The sequence below is a fragment of the Sorex araneus genome, chromosome 2, assembly GCF_027595985.1.
Source record: "Sorex araneus isolate mSorAra2 chromosome 2, mSorAra2.pri, whole genome shotgun sequence".
Lineage (NCBI taxonomy): Eukaryota > Metazoa > Chordata > Mammalia > Eulipotyphla > Soricidae > Sorex > Sorex araneus.
The window spans coordinates 356,604,720-356,629,700 of NC_073303.1; positions in this window are offsets into that span (position 1 = coordinate 356,604,720).

Below are 24,981 nucleotides of genomic sequence, written 5' to 3' on the forward strand. Positions count from 1 at the left end.
CTGAGTTGTGTGTATGCTGGAGGTCATAGACATATGGTGGCAAAAGGGGTCACAATGTCAAAGCTGCCACATTTGGAGTCATGGCATGGTGCTGGGAGTGAAGCTCAAGGCCATGAGTTGTGGTCTGCTAGATCCTCTACCTCTGCCACAGTCTCTGGCCATATGTCACTATATTTATTTATTTATTTATTTATTTTGGTTTTTGGGTCACACCCGGCGATTCACAGGGGTTACTCCTGGCTCTGCACTCAGGAATTACTCCTGGCGATGCTCAGGGGACTATATGGGATGCTGGGATTCGAACCCGGGTTGGCCGCGTGCAAGGCAAACGCTCTACCCGCTGTGCTATTGCTCCAGCCCCATATGTCACTTTAAAAAAACTGTTGTATGAGTCTGAGATAGTACAGAGGTTAAGGCATTTACCCTGCATGCTACTGACCCTGGTTCGAATCCCTGGCATCACGCATGGTCCTATACCCACACTGCCAGAGGCTATTCCTGAACACAGAGCCAGGATAACCTCTGTGTACTTCTGGGTATGGCTCAAAAACCAACCAACCAACCAACCAACCAACGAATCAACAAACCAACCAACCAACCAAATAACCAACTAACCAATCAACAAACAACGAATCAAACAAAATCTGTGTCTAAACACTCACAAATATATCTTTCATGGTATTATTACCCCTTTCCCTTGTATAATTTTAGAGTCTTGAGCTTGGGTGGGACTTTCAAGCCTCCCTGCTCTGCCCCAGATATATCCAGGACTCAGAAGTCTTAGAGACTAAGTTATCCTGGCCTTGGGCAGTGTTCATGAAAGGTGACAAGCTGATGTCCTTTCCTACCCTGGGATCCAGCCGAAGCCTCTTCCACACTCAGACCCAAAGGGGTTGAGAGTCTGTCCTCGTGTGCCTTTCTCTGGCAAGGTCTCACAGTTGTCCTGAGCCAGATGGCTTCATCCACAAGGACCTTTGTGGTTGGCACTAACAATCATAGCACCCCGCTCCTCAGAGCGTGACAGATAGGACAGAGCAGAGGATCCTGGGAGGCTGGGATGAGGGCAGGTCCTGTGCACAGGGAAGAGACAGGTCAAACCACCCTAGGACAGTAGACACAAGGGCCGGGGGACTGCCCCATAGCTGGAAGCCTGCTTCATGAGCGGAGGGGAGAAGGCAGATGGAATAGAGAAGGGATAACTAAGAAAATGAAGGCTGGAGGAAACAGTTGGGATGGGAGATGCATGCCGAAAGTAGATAATGGACCAAACATGATGACCTCTCAGTGTCTGTGTTGCAAGCCATAATGACCAAAAGTAGAGAGAGAATATGGGGAATATTGTCTGCCATGGAGGGGGGGTATACTGGGGATATTGGTGGGGGGGAATGTGCACTGGTGGAGTGATGGGTGTTTGATCACTGTGAGATTGTAACCCAAACATGAAAGCTTGTAACTATCTCACTGTGATTCAATAAAATTAAAATAAATAAAAAAGAGAGAGACAGGTCAAGCGCCTGCCGGGCTGACTGTTCTATTAGCAAGGGAGCATTTGGCTGCAAATACTATCTGACTGGCAGTGACTAAAGCAAGGAACATAGCAAAGAATGCACTAACTTCTCCTTGACGCCCCTCTCCTTCCCTCTCCCTCTCCTCTCCACTCTCCTCTCCCCTATCCTTCTCCCCTCTACCTCTCCCTCTCCTGTCCTTTTCTATTGTTTCCTCTCTGCCCTCCTCTCCTCCCCTCTCTCCTCCTTTCCCCCTTCCCTCTTCTCCTCTCCCCTCCAGACTCCTTCCCTCCCTTTCCCCTTATTTACACCCTTCTCTTCCCCTCTAACCTCCCTCCTTCCCCCCTCCTTTCCCCCTCCTTTCTCCATCTCTCCCCTGCCATTCCTCTCTTTGCCTCTCCTTGCCTTTCCATCTCTCCCCTCCCCTTTCCTCTCCCCTTCTCTCTACTCCCTCCTTTCCCCTTCCTTTCTTTCCCTTCTCTCTCTTCCTCCCCACTCTCCTTCCTTCTCCTCCCCTCCTCCTTTTCCCTTTCCTCTCCTTGCTTGCATTGCCTCTCCTCTCCCTATTTCCTCCCCCTTTCCCTACATCTCCCCTCCCCTCCTATGTTCTGTCCTGTCTCTCTTCTTTTCTCCTCCTCCTCCTCTCTGCTCTCCTCTCCTCCCCTCCTTCCCTTCCCACGTATCCCCTATCCAGCTCTCCCCTTTCCTTTCCCATCTTCTCCTGTCATCTCTTCTCCTTTCCCACTTTTTTGACAGGAAATACATTCTTCTGGGAGCCCCTCAAAGCAAACTTCCTCTTACCTGCCCTATACAAGAACTGAGTCTGGGCTTCTCCCAAAGCCATGGCTTATCTTTGACGATGTTGGTGCTTGTTGGGGATATAGTCACAGTCAACCAAAGATGCTGTGCTAAGTGAACAAAAGAAGGAAGTAGGGATAATCAGCATTGAGAGTCTGCCACAAACTCGGTATTTCCAAGAGTACCTGGGACTTCTATTATAAAATATGTAATCTACAGAGGCATGTTTAATTAAGAGATCTTTGACCTGATCAGTTAACTTACCACGACAGAAATATGAGCCTCTTTGCCATATTTCTTAAATAGCCTCTTCAGTTGCCTTTGACCGTTTCTCAGCTGTGCTGTGAAGGTAATGATAATTACACATCTGAGTAACATTTCATGCTTTACAGATAATTTTCACATACATTATCCACTTGACCCCCACTAAGACTGTGTGGGTCAGGTAACATACTGTTGTCATTCTCATTATTTGTTGTTGAGTGTAGTGTAGAAGACTGAGTTACCACCAGCATTTCACACCTCACCTTCCCCTATCCCCGTTTCTCTGCCTCCACACATGTAATCATTCTAAATGGGCATGATATTCATTTTATTATTTATATGTGTGCATGTACAATGTTAACTTTTCTTATTGATCATGTTATTTTTTTTAAATAATCAGCAGTCGTTTGTAGATGTCATTCTGGTTTGTACCTGTTTTACTCCACAGGGTATTAACCATAAGAGAATCACGTGGGTGGGTGTATGGACTCTAAAGGCTGTGTAATATTCCTGCCCTAAGCTGATGGGGTGGGAAGGGTGTCTCTCTGCTGCGACCCCTAGTGGAAATTTGATGTCCTTCAACTTCTTGTACATTTGCATATCTAAGGCTGATGGGCTGGGTAGAAATTTCTCTAGGATACAGACTCAAGAAAAATGATGATGATTCATAAGATAGAAATCTGAACAAATATCCCAAATGTGTGTTTCTGGAAGGTCTTCTCTAGTCTACACCACCAGACATGGGTCATAATTCACTAGAAACTGGGTCTGAGGATGCTTAACTTGTTCAAGCTCACACAAACTGTCAAGGTGAATTGGAGATGAGAATTCCAAAGAGGTCTTCTGACTAAAGAGCCTTCTCATTTGCCAAGGCAGTGCTTTGTGAGTCTCTGAATAGTAGGAACACTAAGACATCCTGACTGAAATTCTTTAGAGAATGCTTTGAATTTTACCAATGGCTTTGCTCATGTTCATGATAAGTTGTAGGTAGAAGAAAGAGCAGCAGTGAGAGAGCACCCTGTGCCAAAGACAGAAGATAGTAGTCACTGTGGGTTTTAAGGCTCTTGCCTTGCATGTGGCCAACCAGTATTCAGTCACTGGCACCCCATATGGCCCCTCCATGTCCCACCAGGAGTGATCCTTGAGTGCATATCCAGGAATAAACCTTGAGCACTACTGAATGTGGCCCCCAAAATAGACAAAAGTCATGAAATCAGGTAGAAATATTCTGAAAGATGGTCTAGTTTAACCCTCCCATTTTTCGTTTGTATTTTGGACACATCTGGCAACTTTTGGCTATGTGCTCAAAAAATCACTCCTGGCTGGTGCCATGAATTAATTCCAACTAGCTCCATACTAGTCAATGCCTGGACCCCTGTGACATCTCTCCTTATTGCCCTTTTATTGGCAGATGAGGGTAAAACTAACTTTTTTTCTAGGCATAGAAAACCATTTATTCTGGAATAAGTGATCCCAGACTATGTTATCATTGGGAATCTTGACTCCCTTGGAGAGGTTTTTATTTTCATTCACTGACCAGAGTTGGTTTCTTCCTGTCCTGAGCATCTCTAGCTTGTCTATTCTCTTTCTATGGGACTAATGAGGCAGAGAGAGATTTTTATATGACTGGAGTCATATAAAAATGCCGCTGTCCTCTTTGGCATAGTGCAGAGGTCTCTCAATACTAACTGGTCCGCTCCATCCCCCTTACACTTGACTTGGTTCTTGGAGACTTTCTGGAGAGGTGTTCTTACATTTCCATGTTCTAAATCATTGCCTGTTGTGATTACATGATGATTTTAAATAAGCAGCTATGTATTCCCATTTGTATATGAGATCAGAGGAGAAAGGAACATTCATCTCTGGTCCAGGCAATCTGTCAGGTCAAGAGGCCTGCAAAGCTGGCCTCCCTCGGTTGAAATGGTTTTGATTCGATCTATTCTCTTCTCACAGCTGTGATGATGAGGCAAGGTTAGGTGGTGTTTCCTGGGGTCCCGCACTCTCATGTGGGTTCTTGCACAAGATTAGTAGCAGTGCCCTGGAGATCTGACATTGAGAGGGTGTGTCAGGGGTCCTGAAGGGCATAGCTTTCAGGACAGATGTATTTGTGTGGGGTGGTGCCTGGGATCAGACTCACATTCTCATACCTATAGGGCATGTGCTCAAGTACCACATTCTCCCCAGTCTCACCAAATGAATTTTTTGAGGCAGGAGTATTTTGAGTCATACTCTTGGTTTTGTGCTTGGTGATTGCTCCCAGCAGTTCTCAGGAATTTACATAGTGCCAGGAATTGAACTGGCACCTGCATGGGTACAAGTCCAGCACTTTGCTCCCTGGATTCTCTTCCTGGGCTGTATTTTGAGGGTCCTGTAATGTGGAGCACATCATAAATTGCATGTAGTCTTCTATATGATGGGCCTCTGAGGAACAGCGAGGATGCAGATGGCAAAGTTTGGGAGAGAATCCCTTATTTTCCAGGAAATGCTTGAGCTCTTTCAGCAAGCCGTCAGGCCAGGGAAGTGGAGTTAGAGTTCTGGGTCTCTGGGGGGGCCTGGAGAGGCATGAGGGAAGCCTTTCACCCCTCCAAGGAGACCTGTCCCATTCATTGCTTGTTTGGCCACCATGTGGTCAGTCAACTACCTATCTGCAGCAGTGTTAGGAAGTTGTGCCCCTACTTTAAAATAACAAGCACGCCCCTCCCACCTCTCAGGAGAGGCAGCTCAGGAGTTTACGAAGGAACCAGTCCCTTGACTGCAGAAGAGACCCCCCCCTGTTCTAATTCATCTCCTTCAGTAATTGGTCTCTCAACTTTGGGGTACTCTCAAGAGTTCCTCCTTCATCGCCCTTCTTTTTTTTTTTTTGCTTTTTTTTTTTAGGTCACACCTAGCAATTCACAGGGGTTACTCCTGGCTCTGCACTCAGGAATTACCCCTGGCACTGCTCAGAGGACCATATGGGATGCTGGGAATCGAACCCTGGTCGGCCGCGTGCAAGGCAAACGCCCTACCCGCTGTGCTGTCGCTCCAGCCCCTCATCGCCCTTCCTTGTCTTTTTTTTTTTTTTGCTTTTTGGGTCACACCCCCACTGTGCACAAGGGTTACTCCTGGCTCTGCACTCAGGAATTACTCCTGGCAGTGCTTGGGGACCATATGGGGTGCTGGGAATCGAACCCGGGTGGGCCGCATGTAAGGCAAACGCCCTACCCGCTGTGCTATCCAGCTCCCCACCCTTCCTTGTCTAAAGTCTTCCTTCCTCCTCCTCCTCTTCCTCCTCTGAACGGAGGAGGAGATTCTCTGGATGGATATGAAAGAGACACAGTTTTCTGAACTGGGGGAACCCAGAGGGCCCAGAATGTGAGAACCCCGAGACAGCTTCCTTTCCTGTGCCCCCCATTGCCCCCTCCCCCTTGGGCTGGGGGATGTTGACAGCACTTGCACAACTGAAGTCTCTGGAGTGGGGTCACCCCACACAGGGCAGCGGAGAGCCCAGGAGTGCGGGTTTGCTCCCCTGCCCTCCACCGACCTAATTAACAAGTTGGGTCCTTTCCAGCTCCTCTTGGGGGCTTCTCCCTGGGGCCCAGCTCTGCTGGGGGCGGGCAGACAGTCTTACTTTAAGCCCTGTATTGATCCTCACGTGATCCTGGGCCCTCTTGGGGGAGTACTCTCATGTTTTAAGTGCATGCAGTTACTCTCTTGACTGGCTTGTAAACAGGTTTTAATGGGGCTATTAGTGTAAAAGGACAGGAAACTTTCAAAAACAGCCTCTTAAATATTCATGAGGATGTTAAATCTGGCGCTTAATCACCAGTGTTTGCACACAGCTAACGGGGAGGGAGGACAGCTGACAGGCTGCCTTCACTCAGCAATTGACAGGGCATTAATAAACACTCGTACAGGCATGATGAATGGCCAAGAGAACAGGATTTGTTGTTGTTGTTGTTGTTTTAAACAATCGGAACTCTCTCCTTTGGGGACTCCTCCTCTGTGGGGGAGTGCTCCTATGTTTATATGGGAGTGGAATTCCAAAGAGAGATGAGGCTGGAGGTATGGGAGGGAGATGGACACGGCAGATTATTTTTCTTCACAAAGACATAACCAGGGCTTAGAGCAATGGTACAGTGGGGAGTGCACTTACCTTGCATGCAGCAGACCCAGGTTTGATCCCTGGCATACCATATGGCTCCCTGAGCACTTCCAGGAGTGATCCCTGAACACAGAGCCAGAAGTAAGCACTGAGCACTGGTGGGCAAAGCCCCTCAAACCAAACCAAAATAGAAAACCCAAAAAGATTTAACTGGACTTCCTCCACTGCCCCAGCCCCAAAGTCTTCAATCCAGCTGTCCATTTCCCAGAACATGGGGTTCATAGGGGAAATTTTAAAAAAATAGGAAAAGAATCCGCAGAAAATTCCCTACCTGGAGCCACTCTTGCTTGACAGGAGCGGCTGAGCCCAGCTTGCTCCCAGCCGCCTCTTCAATGCGGGAGAGGGACAGCTTGCATGCTGCAGGTGACTGCAAAGAGTGCTGGTGCATTGTGGCTGTTCCTCTTCCCCAACATCACCTCCCTGCACCCTCCCCCTCCCCCCCACCTTGAAAATGCATGGAAAGTGTTTTATTCACTACTCACTGATCAACGTGGTCACACTCCTCTAACAGACTTCAGAGACAGTCCAGGACCATGCCCACAGATGCTAGAGAAACAGAGGCACAGAGCATGACATGGTCTCCAAGTCCACGTTCTGAAGTAGGGCCGAGTTAGGACTGGACTTCCCTGTATCCTGCCACTGCCACCAGCAAAATGCAGCTTGCTCAGAGGGAGTGAGGGAATCCCTCTGGCCCTCTGAGCGGGCTTGCAGGCACCGAGTCAGGTTCTGTCTCCAGAATGGCACAGCAGCTGCTGCTGGGACCAACCCAGGTCAGGAGGTTGAAGTCTGGAAAGCTCCCCGTGGTTACTGAGAGGGAGCAAATCTCAACCTCTACTGTCCCCCTCTCTGAAACCAATGCCCACATCAACTGGGACTTTTTTGGTTGACTGTTTTTTTTTCTTTTTGGGTCACACCTGGCGATGCTCAGGGGACCATATGGGATGCTGGGATTTGAACCCGGGTCGGCCGCGTGCAAGGCAAACGCCCTACCCGCTGTGCTATCGCTCCAGCCCCTTGACTGGTTTTTTTGAGAAGTGAAAGCAAGGCCCTCCGTCCCGCATGTAGGAGATCAGATATCCATACATTTTGTTTTTCACAAGCCAGGAAACCCCCCTTACCCCCTACTGTGCCCTCCCCATTTCATTATAATGGTAGAGAAGACCAAAGAAATCACTCTCTTCCTCAAAACCCTCCCAGCACCCAGTCCATCGTGCAGATATATTTCTTGCTTCTCTCTAACATGTTCTGAGTCCCAGGTCAGAGATCTGGGGAAAGCTTGACCCTGAGCCACTCTTCCTTGCCTTGCCTGTTGACCTGTGGGGTCATGTAGAAGGCAGAGCTCAGTTCTAGAGTGGATGTGTTGCCCACCCAGATTTTGTCATCCTGCCCTGTTTGAAAAGCTGGCTGCGGGGCTGGAGAGATAGCACAGCAGGTAGGGCGTTTGCCTTGCACTAGGCCGACCCAGGTTCGATTCCCAGCATCCCATATGGTCCCCCGGGCACTGCCAGGAGTAATTCCTGAGTGCAAAGCTAGGAATAACCCCCGAGCATTGCCGGGTGTGACCCAAAAAGAAAAAAAAAAGAAAAGAAAAGCTGGCTGGGAGACTTCTATTACAACCAGATCTAACCAATTGCGTCTCCTCTGCATAGCCGCTTACAGGCTCCCCCAGAGGAGGGGACACCCCTTCCTTCTAGCCAGTGGACCAGGGTGTGTGACTCAGGCAGCTGCTACAGAGATGATTCTGCAACAGAGTATGTTGTGGGGCTCAGTGCACCTTTATTTATTTACTTATTTTCCTATGGAATGCCAACCAGGAATGAAGAATCAGCTCCTTTGCTAAACTGTTAGCATTAATGACTTCCATAAGAGCCAATCTATTGATTAAAAAAAACAAAACAAAACAAAACTCCACTTGTCTCTTTCATCTGGATATATAGCTGATAGGTGTTGTTGGTAGAGCCACAATATGAAAAATAGCTTCCTTTGTACAATTAGAATGGATATTTCCTGACAACTTGTGCCAATAATCGTGACAATGTTTGGTACAAATATAGAGCCCAAACGGAACCTTAAACCTGACTCAGTGGGACATTTTTCTTTGAGTTGTCCAGTGCAAAGGACAAAGCTGGATTCCATGTTTTTATTTAGATTACCGGATGCGACAAAATGTCAGATTCCGCCCCCATTGAGTTCACAGGACATGACTTCTGTTTGATATTCTACTTCTTATACCAGCTTCTCCTATTCTGCGCTTATTTTGGTTTGTTGTTTTATTTTGGTTTGTTTAATTAGGAAGCAAATATAGAAGGATTCAGCACAGTTTGCTGAGAATACTTGGAGTAGGGTGGAGGAAGGTTAGGCTCACCTCCCAGCAGTCTACTGAAAGGATGGACTAAATTAGACCTCCTCACTTCCCTTATCTCTGAACTGAAGACAATGTCCTCCCAACATTTCCCTGACCTGTGCTTTCAAATACAATGACCACAGGTGCTACTTTCTGCTTCTGTCTATGCCTCACGGGCCTCTTACTATGAGAAATTTCCCAGTTTTGAGTGAATAATCCACACATACACCTCTGCCCCCAAACTGGTCCCACAGTGATGATCTCATATGTAATCACTGTGATTATCTCATACTTTTTGTGGAGGGACGGGATTGTTTTGACATGAGTTCAGCAGCACTTAGTCATTCTAACATTAGATACTCAAGGGTCACTGATTGAGTTTGCTTAAAAACTTTTTTTCGGGGACAGGAGATATTGTATAAGGGTTAAGGTACTTGTTTGCCTGAGGCTGGGCTTGTTGGTTTCTGAAACCATGGGATATGGAACCCAAAGCCCCACAAGAGGTTCCTTCTGAGCACATCTGAACACTGCCAGGTGTGGTCCCCAAACCAAGAACCAAAGCTAAAACCAATTTATTTCTGGGTCTCCTCTTGAGAGATTCTGATTCGGTAGGTCTGGGGTTGGGGATACCCACCAGGAAGAAGGACCTTTAAGGTGATTCATCTGTATGTGTTTTGAGGATCAGTGACCCAGAAGAAGGGGAGGAAGGGCTGAAGAGCGGGGAAGTAACCAGGAATCACGTATTCTGTAGCCAGAACCTTCCGAAGCCTAGAAGTGCCCCAACCAAGAAGAGGACAGCAGTGTGTTTCCCTTGGGTGCTGTCAGAGAGATGTGAAGCATCCACTGTATCTCCTGCTCCATCAGCCTGGGATTCCTGGGCCAATGAGAGGGCCACAGCTCTGCCAAGTCCCAAACGCTGCTCCTACTTGCTATCGCACTGCCCGTGTGAGAGAAGGGACAGAGACCTGGAGTTTCTGAAATCCCACAGAGAGTGTCTTTATGGCCATCAGAGTGGGCCCTCTCTTGAAATCCTGCATGGAGAGGTTTTTGGAAGGTTCTGGAGTAAATCTGGACAGTCAGATGCAATCCTGAAGATCCTGCCCTTTGGCCAGGAGGTGGTGTGTATTAAGGCAGCCGATCTGAGGCACATGCATTACCAACTCTTATGCTTTTGTAGGAAGCATTATGTCTCATCTTTACAGTCAGATTAATGGAGATTAGTGGTTCCACTTAGGAGTTTTAACATTGTGCTGACCCAAATTGTCAGAGCCCTCGTCACCGAGTGCTATATGTTCAAGGGCTGGACCAGCTGGTAGTTGAGGGGGTGGAGAGAGGGGGTTTACATTTTCCTAAAGTGATTTTGTTAATTGTTCTGTGTAAGAAATCTGGGGTGTCTCTTTAAACACAATGCATATATGGCACCCACTCCATGTTCCATGCATTTCTATATCCACCAGCCCATTCCTTTGCTCAGAGGACATTTAATAATCAACGGTCACTCACACGTGCCTCCCCCTGACTTCTGGGGGTGGGGTCCAGTCCCTGAAGTCTCAGATGATTTCATTAATGTCTTTGATCCACTGGAAGGATAAAAATAAATCTCTCAAAGGCTCTTAGAAGCCCGCCACTCTCTGCAGGGTGGGGGTGGGGAAGGAGGATGGATGTTAATTAATAAACTTAAACCCTGTCGTGGGGCACACACAGCTGTGATCCAGAGATCACAGGAAACCAGAGCCAGGCTTCTCATCCAAGCGACTCCTTACCCGTGGCATGGATTTGGTTGTGACAGCTCCATCTTCATCAGTGGGGGCTGAGGCCACAGCAGATGAGGCATTATAAAACATCAGTGTTGGTTTTATACGTTATGGGTGGCTGAGAAGTTCCTTGGACTTGGTGACTGATGTAGGTCTACCCCAGGCTTGCAGGTGACAGCTTTTTGATGCCTGGACACCTCCTTTTAGTAGAACATGCACATAGGGTGGGAGGAAATTGGGGTTTGGCTGTTTTCTTCCCCTCGGTGTAAGGTGATACATCCATGTTCATGCATGTCTCTATTGGGGGCTATTTTGAGTTACTGGGAGTTTCCTTGTTCTCCTAGGACAAGTTCTAGTTACCCGTTCTACAGGTGATGAACATCTGATCTATTTCCAACTTTTACCTGATCAGTAAAGCTTCTGTGACAAATCTTACACAAATCTGTAAATTAACCATTCTCATCATGGTTTTTTAATTTATTTTTGTGACTTTTTCCCCCTTTTTGTTAATCACCTGATGATTCTCAGGGGTTACTCCTAGCTCTTCACTCAGGAATCACTCCTGGTGGTGCTCAGGAGACCATATGGGATGCCAGAGATCGAATCCGGGTCAGCTATATACAAGGCAAATGTCCTACCCTCTTTGCTATCACTCCTGCCCCCATGGATTTAGTTTATAGTTCCCTAATGACTAAGTAGTGCCTATTAGCTATTGGTTTATCTTCTTTTGTGAAGTAGTGACCTATTTTACCTATTAAAACAGAGATACAGAGATACAGTTTAGATCCAGCAAAGGGCAGCCTTTTCAGGGGGTATTTATTTATTTATTTATTTATTTATTTATTTATTGCCTTGAATAAAGCATTCTATAAATACCATGATTTGCAAAGTTCTTCACAGTACACTTGTTTTCAGATATACAATATCTCAACACCAGTTCCACCACCAAGGTGCCCTTCCTACCATCAGTGTCCACCCCCCAGTTCCCTCCCCTCCCCCAAGCCAACTCTCTTAGCAGGTGCAGAATAATTTACTCTATATTGCTGTTATAACATATATCTTGTAAAGGTGGTGCTAAGGTTCTGGCCTGAGGATTTACTGAGCTGTTAAGTGCGAGTTGGGCCTTCTGTTTTACTGTTTTTACTCACTGAGGTTAGTGGGCTTCACTCAATTTTCCCATCTAATTGTCTGTGCTTCCTCTTGGGCTGTCAGCTCTGTAGAGTTTGGAAATGTTGCGTGGCTGCATATGTGGCCTCATGCTTCAGGAGCTTTGGAGCTGGGACCATTAGCTTCCAGCCTCTCTCTGGCCTCTCCGAGATCAGTCCTGATGCTGGGCCGATTCTCTGACAGGGCAGTAGCCAGAAGTGGGTGAAGCACTGGGCCTCCAGAGGGACAGGAACTCAGTCTAACCCAACCCCCTCTCAGGGATCTATTTTTATAAAACTCTGTTTTTTTTCATTTTAATTTATTTTTTCATTAGATTACAGTGAGATACACAGTTACAAAGTTGTTTATGATTGGGTATCAGTCATATAATGTTCCCATACCCATCCCTTCACCAGTGCACATTTCCCACCACCAATGACCCCAGTTTCCCTCGCCCCAGCACCTCCCCCCACATCCATCTCTATGGCAGGAAATTTCTCTCTCTCTCTCTCTCCATCTCCCTCCCCGTTCTTATTTTATAAAACTTTAAAGCACATACTGTCTTATAACATATGATAACACAAAAAACAAAAAGTCTCTGTTTCACCTAATCAGAGAGAGAGAACAAAAGGGAATACCCTGCCATAGTGGTAGTGTGTGTGTGTGGGGGGGTGGGGAGACGGGACTGGGGAGGGTGGGAGGGATGCTGGGTTTACTGGTGGTAGAGAATGGGCACTGGTGAAGGGATGGGTTCTCGAATTTTGTATGGGGAAAACATGAGCACAAAAATGTATAAATCTGTAACTGTACCCTCACGGTGATTCGCTAATTAAAAATAAATCAATTATTAAAAAAGTCTCTGTTTCTGCGAAGGTTTCCTTGTGCCTTTGAACACTTTACATCTTGTTCCCAGCCCTGGCCCCTTGCACACTGTCACCAGTTTTCTGATCCTGAAGTTTTATCTTGTCCAGAATGCCAGACAAACCAAATCACAGGCTATGTAGACCCCCTGAATCCACTGCCCATTTTAGATTGAGTCAGTTAACTCTTTAGTGAGTGACAGAAATTCTGAAATATCCTGGACACCAGTCTGGTGAGACATAAAGTGGTGAGTATTTTCTTCAAGGTTACAATTTGCTTATTTTTTTCTAAATGGTGTCTTTCCATGATAAAAATTCAAACATATCCTTTCTTCCTGTACTATCAAGGCATCAGCTATCAAAATGATTGTCAGGGCAAGGGTAAGAACTCAAAAGGCCTCACATATGTGAGGCCCCAGTTTCCATCCCAGCCCCTCATGACCCCCAAACACAACTGGGTGCTGTTCTAAGTGACCCTCAATCACTTTGGAGAAAGATCCCAAGGTGAATGGCCAAATACCCAACCCCAAACGCATTGGGACGCCATCTTACCAACCTAACCGAAAGGGACAGCAGAAAACATGAATGTCATATTCATCTGGATACTCCCTCTTGCTGAAGCTTTGAATGTGTCCCCTCTGCTGTTGAGACCAGGGGTCCCAAACACTTGTGTTGTGGCACTCACACACAAATACCATGCTCACACACTCTTGGACCTGCACAGTGGGCTGTAGCACTGGGGACTGCAAAGGGAAGTGCCCTAGGGATAGAACATGGCATGTGGGGTGATGCTGAGGATTGCAAGCATGGCCTGAAGCCTGCAAAGCAGACACTCTGTCACTGAGCCACACTTAGTCATCACAAATCAGAATCATGAAGTCCTGTTGATCGTCAATTTCTTGAGCGGGCTCAGCAACCTTTCCATTCGTCCTATCCCTGAGATTTTAGAAGCCTCTCTCCACTTGGCCTTCCCAACGATGCTGCATTGGAGGCTCTTTCAGGGTCAGGGGAATGAGATACAGCTTGTTACTGGCTTCAGCATATGAATACACCATGGGAAGCTTGCAAGGCTCTCCCATGTGGGCAGGAAGCTCTCAGTAGCTTGCTAGTTTCTCCCAGAGGGAGAAGTAGATTATAAGATATCACTTCTGGAAGCTTGCTTTTAAGTCTCTGGATGTTGGCCGTTGATGGGATTACACACACCTGGTTTCCTCTGCCGGTACCTTCATGCATGAGGCTTGTCCGAACGTGTGGAGAGGGGCCTTGAGCATGACTATGGCTGGGTTCTGGTGGTCTTTGGCCACCGGGAGCTCTGCTCAGGACGGGGAGGGAAGCTGGAGCCCATCTCCTCCGAGGGGCCGCAGGGAAGACAGCCAGGCGTGCAGGCAAGAGACACTTAGTGATAGGATAAAAATAAAAGCGCCATTTTAAGTCACACCCCCTTAAAATGAAATGAAAATAACAGCCTTTCTTCCCTCCCTCCACCTACTCTCGAGTAACCTTAGTGTTACTGTTGGCAGCTGCTGCTTAATCTTCAATTGTGTTGTCTCTTTATTGGTTTGATATCCTTCATTGCACACATAGGTGAAATCAAGCAATACTAGTTTCTTTCCTTCTGCCTAGTTAGCTTTGCATAGTTCTCCAGAGCTCTTCTATTTTATGCCAATGGCACAATTTCATCCATTAAACTCTCATCCACTGTTGGTGGGAATGTAGTCTGGTGCATTCCCTGTGAAAAACAGTATGAAGAGTTCTTAGGAAACTTAAAATTGAGCTACCCTATGATCCAGAAATTCTACTTTTAGTATCTACCACCAGAACAGGTTGGCTGGAGCGATAGCACAGTGGTTGGGCGTTCACCTTTCACACGACAGACCCGTGTTTGATTCCTCCGCCCCTCTTGGAGAGCCCAGCAAGCTACCGAGAGTATGGAGCCCATGAGGCAGAGCCTGGCAAGCTGCCTGTGGGTATTGGATATGCCAAAAACAGTAACAATAAGTCTCTCAATGAGAGATGTTACTGGTGCCCGCTCGAACCACCAGAACAGAAAAACATTCATTCAAAAGGATGCATGCATGCACACCGCTATTCACTAGCAGCACCTAGTGCAATAACTAAGATTTAGCATTAACTTAGTTGTTCAACAACAGATCAGTGAATCATAAAGACATGGTATATATACACAATGGAATACTATGCAGCTGTAAAGAATGATGAAATAATGCAATTTGTTGTAACGTGGATGGAACTGGAAGATATCATATTGAATGAAGTAAGCCAGAAGAAGGACAAACACAGCATACCACTTATATATGGTATTTAGAGCAACTGGGTGAAGAAATGCAGTAGTTTAAGAGGGAGATGCCTAGATCATCTTTGGCCCAGAGTATAGGGAGGATAAGGAGTTAGAGTTAAGGGGAAGGGGAGTGGAGAGGGATAAAAAGCAATGGGGGTAAGGGCCAAGGAGATCCAGGGAAACTGTTAATGTTAAGGAATGATAGAGCTAAATATCCAAACCATTAAGTCAACAACACTGAAATTGCAAGACCCCAATTTTTTTTCTTACATAGATTTTATTATTCCACTAGTAGGGGGAAATAAAGGCATCCAGCATGCAAGAGAAGTTTGGACTAGTGAAAATAAAATAGTTCTGCTTGTTTTCTCTATTCTGTAGCTATCTTGACCTCTGAATCCTGCTTCAACTTCTGGCTGAGGGATCCTCACCCCTCCACCCCTCATGTACCCTTTGTGCCTTGTAGCCCCCAATACCCAGTGGAGTTTAAAGATTCTTTGGAAGTTATTTTGATGAATAGCATAATCACATTTCATATCTTCAAAATACTGTTTATTCCTTGAATGCACAAGGGAGAAACTCTAATCATGGCAATTTTGAGTACCACAGGGTAGCCGACGGGCCCTAGGGTAAATGGTTTCTGTACTAGTGATTTACTTATTGATTTCCTTGTAAAGGCTTGCAACACAGACACTGTGAGTACACACTCCCATGAGTGCACACTTCCTTGAGTGCACACTCCTATGAGTGCACACTCCCATGAGCAAACACTCCTGTGAGTGCACACTTCCGTGAGTGCACACTCCGGTGAGTGCACACTCCCGTGAGCACACATTCCCGTGAGTACACACTCCCATGAGCACACACATGAGTGCATACTCCCATGAGTACACACTCGGGAGTGTGTACACAAGGGAGTGTTTACATAGTACCTTTTGCACTAACTCTTCAGCTCCAAATATTATTGTCTTTAAGAAAACCAATTTAATGGGTAACAAAAAGTACACACTCCCATGAGCAAACACTCCCATGAGTACACACTCCCGTGAGTACACACTCCCATGAGCAAACACTCCCATGGATACACACTCCTGTGAGTACATACTCTCGAGTGAATAACTTGTAGACGATGGACAACAGGCAGATCGGGCCATAGTTGCCGATGTCGTGGATGTCTCCCTTCTTGTGCAACAGGACGGTCCTACTGGTTTTCCATTAGGACAGAACCTTGCATTCAGACAGGTAGCATGTGAAGAGCCAAACTAGTGTATTTATGAGTACTGGCAGCAGATTCTTCAGGTGTTTGGGGTGAGACCCAAATTTTAACAACCAAATTTAAAAGGTATTTGTCAAGATGGAAGGCTGGGGTGTGTGGGTAGGAGAGGGAGTCTGGATACACTGGGAGGGAAGTTGACACTGGTAGTCAATTTCCAGTGTTCAATGGTGATGGAGCATTTTATGTCAAAAACCCAACTATGGGGGCTGGAGTGATAGCACAGCGGGTAGGGCGCTTGCCTTGCCCGCGGCCGACCCGGGTTCAATTCCCAGCATCCCATATGGTCCCCTGAGCACCGCCAGGGGTGATTCCTGAGTGCAGAGCCAGGAGTGACCCCTGTGCATCGCCGGGTGTGACCCCAAAAAAAAAACGCAAAAAAAAAAAAAACCCAACTATGAATAACTTTGTGATTCTCAGTGCTTTAATAAAATAAAAATTTGAAGAAAAACATTCATCCTTTGGAAAAAAACAGCTAAGCAGTGCTTCATTGTATAATGTGCTGTCTTCTTTACCCATCTCTTGACTTTGGTTACTTCAATATCTTAGTCACTGCAAATAATGATGCAATACACATTGGTTTGGATGTAACTTTTCAACTTCGTTTTTAAAGCTGTGTCTCTCCTCTGATGAGGAATGATGATCAGTTTTCCCTAGAACTGCCATCCCCCTGTATATCCCTATTGGAAAAGTGTTTTGTCCAGACTTCTACCATATGTTGATTGGACAGTTTGCTTTTTCAAAAATTTGTCAAATATTAATTCTTTGTATTGCTTAAATATTAAAGTCCTTTCAGATGGGTGATGCAAATATATGCTCTGGGTGATGTAGCTTTCTTCTCCTGTTAAGTAGACTTTACTTTTAAAAATATTTTATTAAAAATTTATTTTTATTTATTTCTGGATTTGGGCCACACCTGATGGTGCTGAGGGGTTACTCCTGACTCTACACTCAGGGATCACTTGTAGCAGGCTTGGGGACCTTATGGTGGGGATTGAACCCCGGTAGGTCGTGTGCAAGGCAAGTATCCTACCCTCTGTACTATCTCTCCTTTCCCAGTTTTTAAATTTTTAATCAGTGTAAATGACAGAGTTACAGTTATTCATTAATAAGTTTCATGCACACAATGTTCCAACACCAATCTCTTCACTAGTGTTCACTTCTTTCCTCCAATGTCTCCATTCTTCTTCCTGTCTCCCTCCAGGCATATTCTCCCCCCTGCACACACACAACTGCTCTAGTGTTCCCTCCCTTAATTTGTCCCCCCAACCACAGCCCCAGTAGAAGCTTCCTACTGAAGAACAGTTATTCTGCTCTTCCTTTATGAAATTTCTTTTCTTTTCTTTCTTCTTTTTTTTGGGAGCACACTTGGTGATGCTCAGGGGTTACTCGTGGTTCTGCACTGAGGAATTACTACTGGTGAGGTGTAAGGAACCATATGGAATGCTGGGGATGGAACCTGGATCAGCTGTGTGCAAGGCAAGTGTCCTACCCCCTGTGCAGGCTTCCCTTTATGAAGTTTCTTTATATTCTGCACATCAGAGAGCTCATTCTGTGTATGTCTTTCTCCCTCTGATTTACTTCACTCAACATGATGATCTCCTCATAAAGATAAATTGCATGACTTTATCTTATAGTGAGTAGTATCCTATTGTGTAGATGTACCATAGTTTCTTTATCCAGTCATCTGCTCTTGGGTGCTTGGGTTGTTTCCAGATATTGGTTATTGTGAATCGTGCTGCCATAAACACAGTCAAGCATATGACTTTTCTGCATCATGCTTTTGGACCCTTGGGGTATAGTCTAAAGAGTGGAATTGATGGATTGTATCTTTCAGTATTTTCTTCGGTTGTACAAAAGTTTTTTAGTGTAATGCAGTCCCAGTTGTTAACTTTTATTTACTTTTCTATTAGGGTCAAGTTCTCACCATGATCCCAAATTCTAATGTAATTGAACTTTTGTCATGGGACTCTTTCTCTTCTATAGAATTGTTTTGTTTTGGTTTTTACATGGGAGTGCTTTGTTACATTTTGAAATTAACTGTGTCACTATGGAAATTAGTGCAGTTTCATTCTTTTTGAACATATCTGCCCAGTTTTTCCTTGTGCCTTTTTAGAAAAGTCTCTCCATTATCACTCGTATGATCTTAGATTCCTTGCCATAAATTAAGTATTGAGAACAGTGTGAGCATGTCTGGGATATCAATTTATTCCATTAATCCATGTGTCCATTTTTATTCCAATACCACATTGTTTTAATTACTGTCACTTTGTAATGTACTTTGAAGCCAGGTAGTACAATGCCTACATTCTTCTTTTTCTTTCTTCTAATATTAGCGTCAGTGTTCTGCCAGACAAGTGTCTAGGTGACTGAGATCAGGGAGGGTAGGGAATGAATGATTAAGGGAGGGAAGCTTGTCCTGGGTTTCAATGAGGGACAGGAGTTATTTGGTAATGGTCCTTGGTGGAGGGAGAAGTAAGTCCAAAAATTCTACTGAAGTATGGATATTCTATTGCTTCAAATTTTCTTGAGACTTGATGAGACAACATGTGTGCTATAAAATTTCACTATATGGGATCTATGTTACAGACTTATGTATTATTTATTTTAAACGTTTTACTGGGCTTCCTGTGTTTTCATTGGCTAAATCCAGTGACCTCTGTGCAATGTCCCAGTCACAGTGCCTAGGATAGTGGACATCTAATAAAAAGATGTTAAATTTAACGTTAAGCTGTTAAACTCCAGAGAGGGCTGTGTGAGGACATATATGCCTAAGGCAGGAGTGTCAGAATTGAAAAGTGTATCAAGGATAAAGTCCTTGATGCCATAGACTGTCCCTTTTCAAGGGGGAGGGCACTTCCTTTCACTGCAAATATGGTATTTAAGTGAATCCTATATCCTGGTTAGAAATATTCCTGGATATTAAATAAATAAACCCTCAGCCAGTCTGAGGGTTTCTGGGTGGAAGTAGGGTGCTGTCCAGACAGCAGTGGACACAGCTCTGAGATCAGTGGACAGAAGGGAGAAGCTCTACAGAGTTTTGCTCCGTATTCTAACGGAGATGTTCTTCCTCTTTCTTCTTTCTAGTCTTAGGAGTTCTTTGCACACAAGTGGTTTCTTGTAGCAATACCCTAAAACAGGCTCTGAGGGTTGCTTGGCCCCCCACTTCTATCTGGGCTCTATTGGGAGAACGGATAATTCCTCCCTTCCTCTGGCCACTCCCAGGACCACCCTTCTGCCCCTCTGTGGGAGGAGAGTGAGGGCACTCCCAGCCTTAGGTGATATGGCTGCATCTAGATGGGCTTAACAAATTGCCTGTTCACTCAATTACATTTTATTTAATCATCCGTAATCATATAAATTATGCCTGATGGTAGTAAATGTTCATGTCAGTTCCTAATTGCAGATTGATTAATTGGCCGGGGTGATCTGTATTACTACTTATATAAGAATATATGGAGATGATGATAAATTAGGGCTGGTGATTCTGCGCCCAGGAGCATGGAACATTTCCAATTGCACGCCATTTTTTAGAGGTGGGGTTGCCTTTCCACCCTGCCCGCGTGTTCATATCAGCTCTCTCCTAGAGGGCTTGTATTCTATTGATTGGTTTGTTTTGCCAACATTTGAGTCAGGAAATATTTATTATTGTTTCCTTTGTGTATGTGTATGTGTGTAAATTTTTTTTTTGCCATGCTGTGCTTTTCTTGTTTGGCTGTTGGCAGAGATGAATAATGACAAGCTCATTAAGTTCATTGGGCTCATCATAGCCTGCTGGGCCCAGAACGTTCCTCAAGTTGGATTTGGCCTGGAGAGCAAGAATCCAGAATAAAGCGGTGGTGATGGGGGACTTGATCTGTTTCTGTGAAACAATTCCTTATTGGGTGGTTTCGTGTTTTGTTTCTTTGAAACATCATCAAAAGGCAAATGTCCCAGGATTAACTTTGCAGTTTTTTCTTTAGTAAAATCAGACCTTTGTTGGATGTGTTAAAGGCAAGTTCCTTGGGCTGTATGATGGCTGGTCTCTGTTGTTGAGAATTGAGGTAATGAGGATGCACCTCGCTTCTGTCTTCCTTGCTCCCTGCCACACTCATACCTTGGACTGAAGGCAAAAGATGAAGCAACATGGGTAAGATGGGAGGATGAAAGGGGAATATTTGATAATCCAGGCATGTACCCTGGTTCTAAGGACAGGGCTTGAGCTTCATTACAGACTCTTTGCAGTCATGAAAAGTAATGAGTAGGGGAAGAGCATGAGAAAAGCCTGGGGTTGTTCTATGTTCCCAAGACAACTCATTTCAGAAGCTTCCCAGAAAAGAGTATTAGCAATCTCTCCCCCTGACAAGTGTGTTGCAGTGAGACCTCCTTCTTGTGTCTCTAAAGCACTGCCCTTGACTTTTCTTGTAGTCCCATTGGCCATGATTGGGTCACATGTACATCCTAAATCAATCACTGTCAAAGGGAGGAAGACCCAACTCTGACTGCCTCAACCACTCATAATTAACTTCTTGGTGGTCTGGGAGGAGGTTTCACTTGAGTATGTGGTCTGGTAGAGGAGGATGTTTGAACAAAATTGAGACTGTCAGTCACCAGGAGGTGATCATATGTGTGATTGTGTATGCGTGAGAATGTGTGCATGCATGTGTGCAAGATTGTGTATGCATGAATATGTATGTGCATGCATGTGTGTGAGTATGTGAATGTGTACATTTACAAATCTGGAGGAAATGACTGGTGAGCAGGTAGCAAGAGGCGTGCATTCCAGATATATCAAATGGAAACTGTAAATTGCAGGGGCAAAGAATATCCCACTTCAGAGCAGAGGATGAAGATTCAAGAAAAGTACAGTGAATAAGGCATAGTCTTCGGTATGACTTGGCTTTCTTCGACTTGGTCTCTTTTCATCTTCATAATACCTGAAGTTCTGGATATCTTCCACAGCTTTCCTCTGCACATTGCCTGAAGGTGTGAAATGGATGATCCGTTAAAGACATCACACTCATGTGTGTGACCTGGGGTGAGTGAGCAGGGGAGGGGGTGAGCACAGGGCACTGTTAGTAGCTTCTGCAGCATCCATTATCTCTATTTCTTTCAATATGGACCATGTTTGACACACTCCCAGCTTCAGAGGTGGATCCTCCATGAGCCAATTGGAGAGCCTGAAAGCCCCCAGGGCAATAGCAATGGGTCAAGGGTGAATTGTCAACCCAGTCTGGTGGCAGAGAAGGGCCAGAGAACGTGTTACCACCTAAAGGTTTCACTAGGTGGTAACAAGAAAGCCTAGAACCTCAACTGGCCAGGCCAGCCATCTGGCCCAAGAGAAAAGTAAACTTTAAATTGAACAGGAGACACTAAGGACCACCAGACCTTACAGAGCCAAACCTGGGACCTTCACAACTGACTTTGAGAAATAAGGGGACAGTTTCCTTATGACTGAAACAAAGTGAATTCACATTTTTGGTTACAGCTTTGAAAACTCCCTTTCACCTAAAGCAGAGCTGGAGGTAGCTTTTCTCCTTAATTCCCTCCTCTGACAGGGAAGTGATCTGGAATTGACCCGGTGAGAGGTGAGGGACAGGGTGAGGTGTTTCCTAGGAGCCCCACTATGGGCTGACCCAGAGATCCAATTCCCTTTGGGCAGGTTGCAGGCTGCCGTCTGGAGGGGATCATTGTTACCCTGGCCTTTCTTTATTGAAGGCTCTGAGGGGAACAATGGATCCTAGTGAATTGTACTGGTAAACAATATCTCCTGCATCCTGGGGAAACTCTTCAAACAAAGGATGAGGTACCCCTCTCAGAGGGAGGGGCAGAATGGAAAAGGGAAGGAGGCTGAAGATCCACAGAATAAGCCCAGTGTGGCTGGTCCTGGGGACAGGGCAGGCTTGGGCAGTCCCGGAATCTGGAGTAATCATCCTGAGAGGCCACTTCTTGTCCACGTTCTGTGAGTTCTGGGTGAGAAGGAACGCCTTGTAGAGAAGCTGGCCTGTGAGGTGAGCCCAGCCACAGCTTTCACAGTCCACGGGAGCTCTGAGCAAGAATAGCTCCTCATTGGAACTTTGCGATGTGTGTGCGTGGGGCAAGAGACAGTTAGGATAGAGAAGAGACCAGTATGACTTATATGGAAATGATAAGTCTGGACATGAACTGTTGAATGTAGGTAAAGGAACAAACATTATAACATTTCAATCCCAATATTGCAAACCATAATGTCCAAAAGGGAGGGAGAGAGAGAGAAAGAGAGAGAGAGAGAGACAGACAGACAGAGACAGAGAGAGAGACAAAGAGATAGAGAGACAGAGATGGGTGGTTGGTAAGTGCCTGCCATAGAGTCAGGTGCCACAGAGGGTGGTGTGAGGGGAGCTGGGGACATTGGTGGTGGGAAATATACACTGGTAAAGGGACCAGTGTTGGAACATTATATGACTGAAACCCAACCATGAACAAATTTATAACTGTGTATTTCACTGACTCAATAAAAATCAATTAATCAATCAAGAACAGCCCTGTAGCATGGGCGTGCTTGAGGTAGAAACAGACTGGATTCTCCATCCTTGAGTCAGATGTGGGACGCCCTGGAACTGGGGTGTCCATGCAGTTGAAGTGAACCTGAAGGGGAAGACTGCTAAGGATGGACACCTGAACACATTCTTGGGATGGAGGGAGATGTGTGCGGTGAATCTGTCTGTCACACCTGCACCTCCCCCAGAAGGAATCTCTTGCCTCTGGGCACCATGTCTGCATTTTCCACTCACCAGGGACCCGGAGAAGGAACTGTTTGAACAGGGTGATGCTCTGGCCTGAGCCCCCAAGGTTGCTTGTCTTGAGGTGCTAGTGGGATTTCTCAGTAAGTGGCAGTCAGACTTAGATTTCAGAAGGGGAATCTACTAATTGGGGGCATGGTTCTGGCCTTTTGGGGACAGGGAGTCAGGTTGAGACCAAATGAGGCGGGGGGCGGTGGTGGTGGTAACCTCGGCACAGCCCCCATTCAGGCCAGTGGCAAGCATGTCTTTCCTCTGCTTCTTCTCCATGCGCTCAGACCTGCTTTTCTTCCCTGCTGCTTCAGAAGACAAGGAGGAAGGTGAATGTGGTCATCAATATGAAAGCAGCAGGCCCAGAGTGCAGGTGGTGGGGTAGAGACTCACACTGACTGCGAGTGGAAGTGGTTGGCATGTGTGGGAAGGCCAGGCCCTTTACAGCAACCATAGGCAGAGATGCATGGGAGAGCATTCGGCACGTAGCTTTCCCCAAACACCAATTTCCCCGAAGAATGACCCTTTGTTTTCTAGAAAGCCCAGAACAAATCTGGCCTTTCTCACTGTGGGTTGTTTCTTTGATCAGCTTGACTTGTGCTTACTCCTCCCCCTCACTCCATCCCCTCTGCCCTCCCCTCCCTTCCCCTCCCCAACCTCCCCCTCCCATCCCTTCCTTCCTTCCTCATTCCCTCCCTCCCTCCCTCCCTCCCTCCCTCCCTTCCTTCCTTCCTTCCTTCCTTCCTTCCTTCCTTCCTTCCTTCCTTCCTTCCTTCCTTCCTTCCTTCCTTCCTTCCTTCCTTCCTTCCTTCCTTCCTTCCTCCTTCCTTCCTTCCTTGATTGTACACAAACTTAGCTGTGGGGTTCTCTGGGTATTGAACCCCTTTAATTTGTGTGGTCACACTCTTTACTATGGTGTCCACACCTGTGCTTGTTGTTAGTCGCAGTTCTGGCTGTAGGGTTTGCACACAGCTGGGCATGGAATTGCCCGAAACCACTTGTGGTGCCAGGGATCTCAGACAACAGAGCTGTCAGGATCATTCTTGGTGCATGTGGGACACCAGGGACAGGATTCATGCCCCACACTTGCAAGACAGTGCTATAGCCTCTGAACCATCTCTTGACCCCTGTTTTCTCTTCTTATCCTTGCTAACGTGGTCTTCTGAGAGCCGTGGTTGTTGTGCAGCCCTGGAGGGACAGTCAGTCAGAGACGCTGGGCTTGTCTTCTGTCTCCCTTTCTCCTCTCCAGCGCTGCCTGAGGTGTTGGGTAATGGAATTGTTCACACGTGCAGTGCACAGGTGAGAGGTATGGGGGTGTCCAGAGCAGTGGAGGGATGGGCTTGAAGTCAAAGCCGCCCCTCGAACTTGTAGCTGTCAGCACCAAGAAGAGACCTCAGTCACCATTTGTCAGACTTCCGGCCACTTCTCTCTCCCTTCTACTGACCTAAAGTTTAAGAAATATTCTTGGAATACCTGCAGCATGCCAGGTTCTGTCGTGGAGTAAAGAGGTGAAGCTTTTGTTTTGGGGATCCCACCCGATGATGGTGCACAAGCTTTCCTAATGGTTCTGTGCTTGGATTCACCCTGTCAGTACTTAGGGGATCATGCTGCACTGGGGATTAATCTCAGGCCCCCCACAGACAGAGCATATGCACCACCCTTTGAGCTCTCTCCCCAGTCTAGCCCATAGCTGTTGATGCTGTTTTTAAATATATAAACATTGATTCTGGCAGGGTGCAGGTTCTGGGGATCAAACTCAAGGCCTTACAAATGCCAGGCCTGTGCTCTGACATTGGCCACATTCCCAGCCTAGAAGATGTAGATTTGAGAAAAACAAAACAGACTCATGTC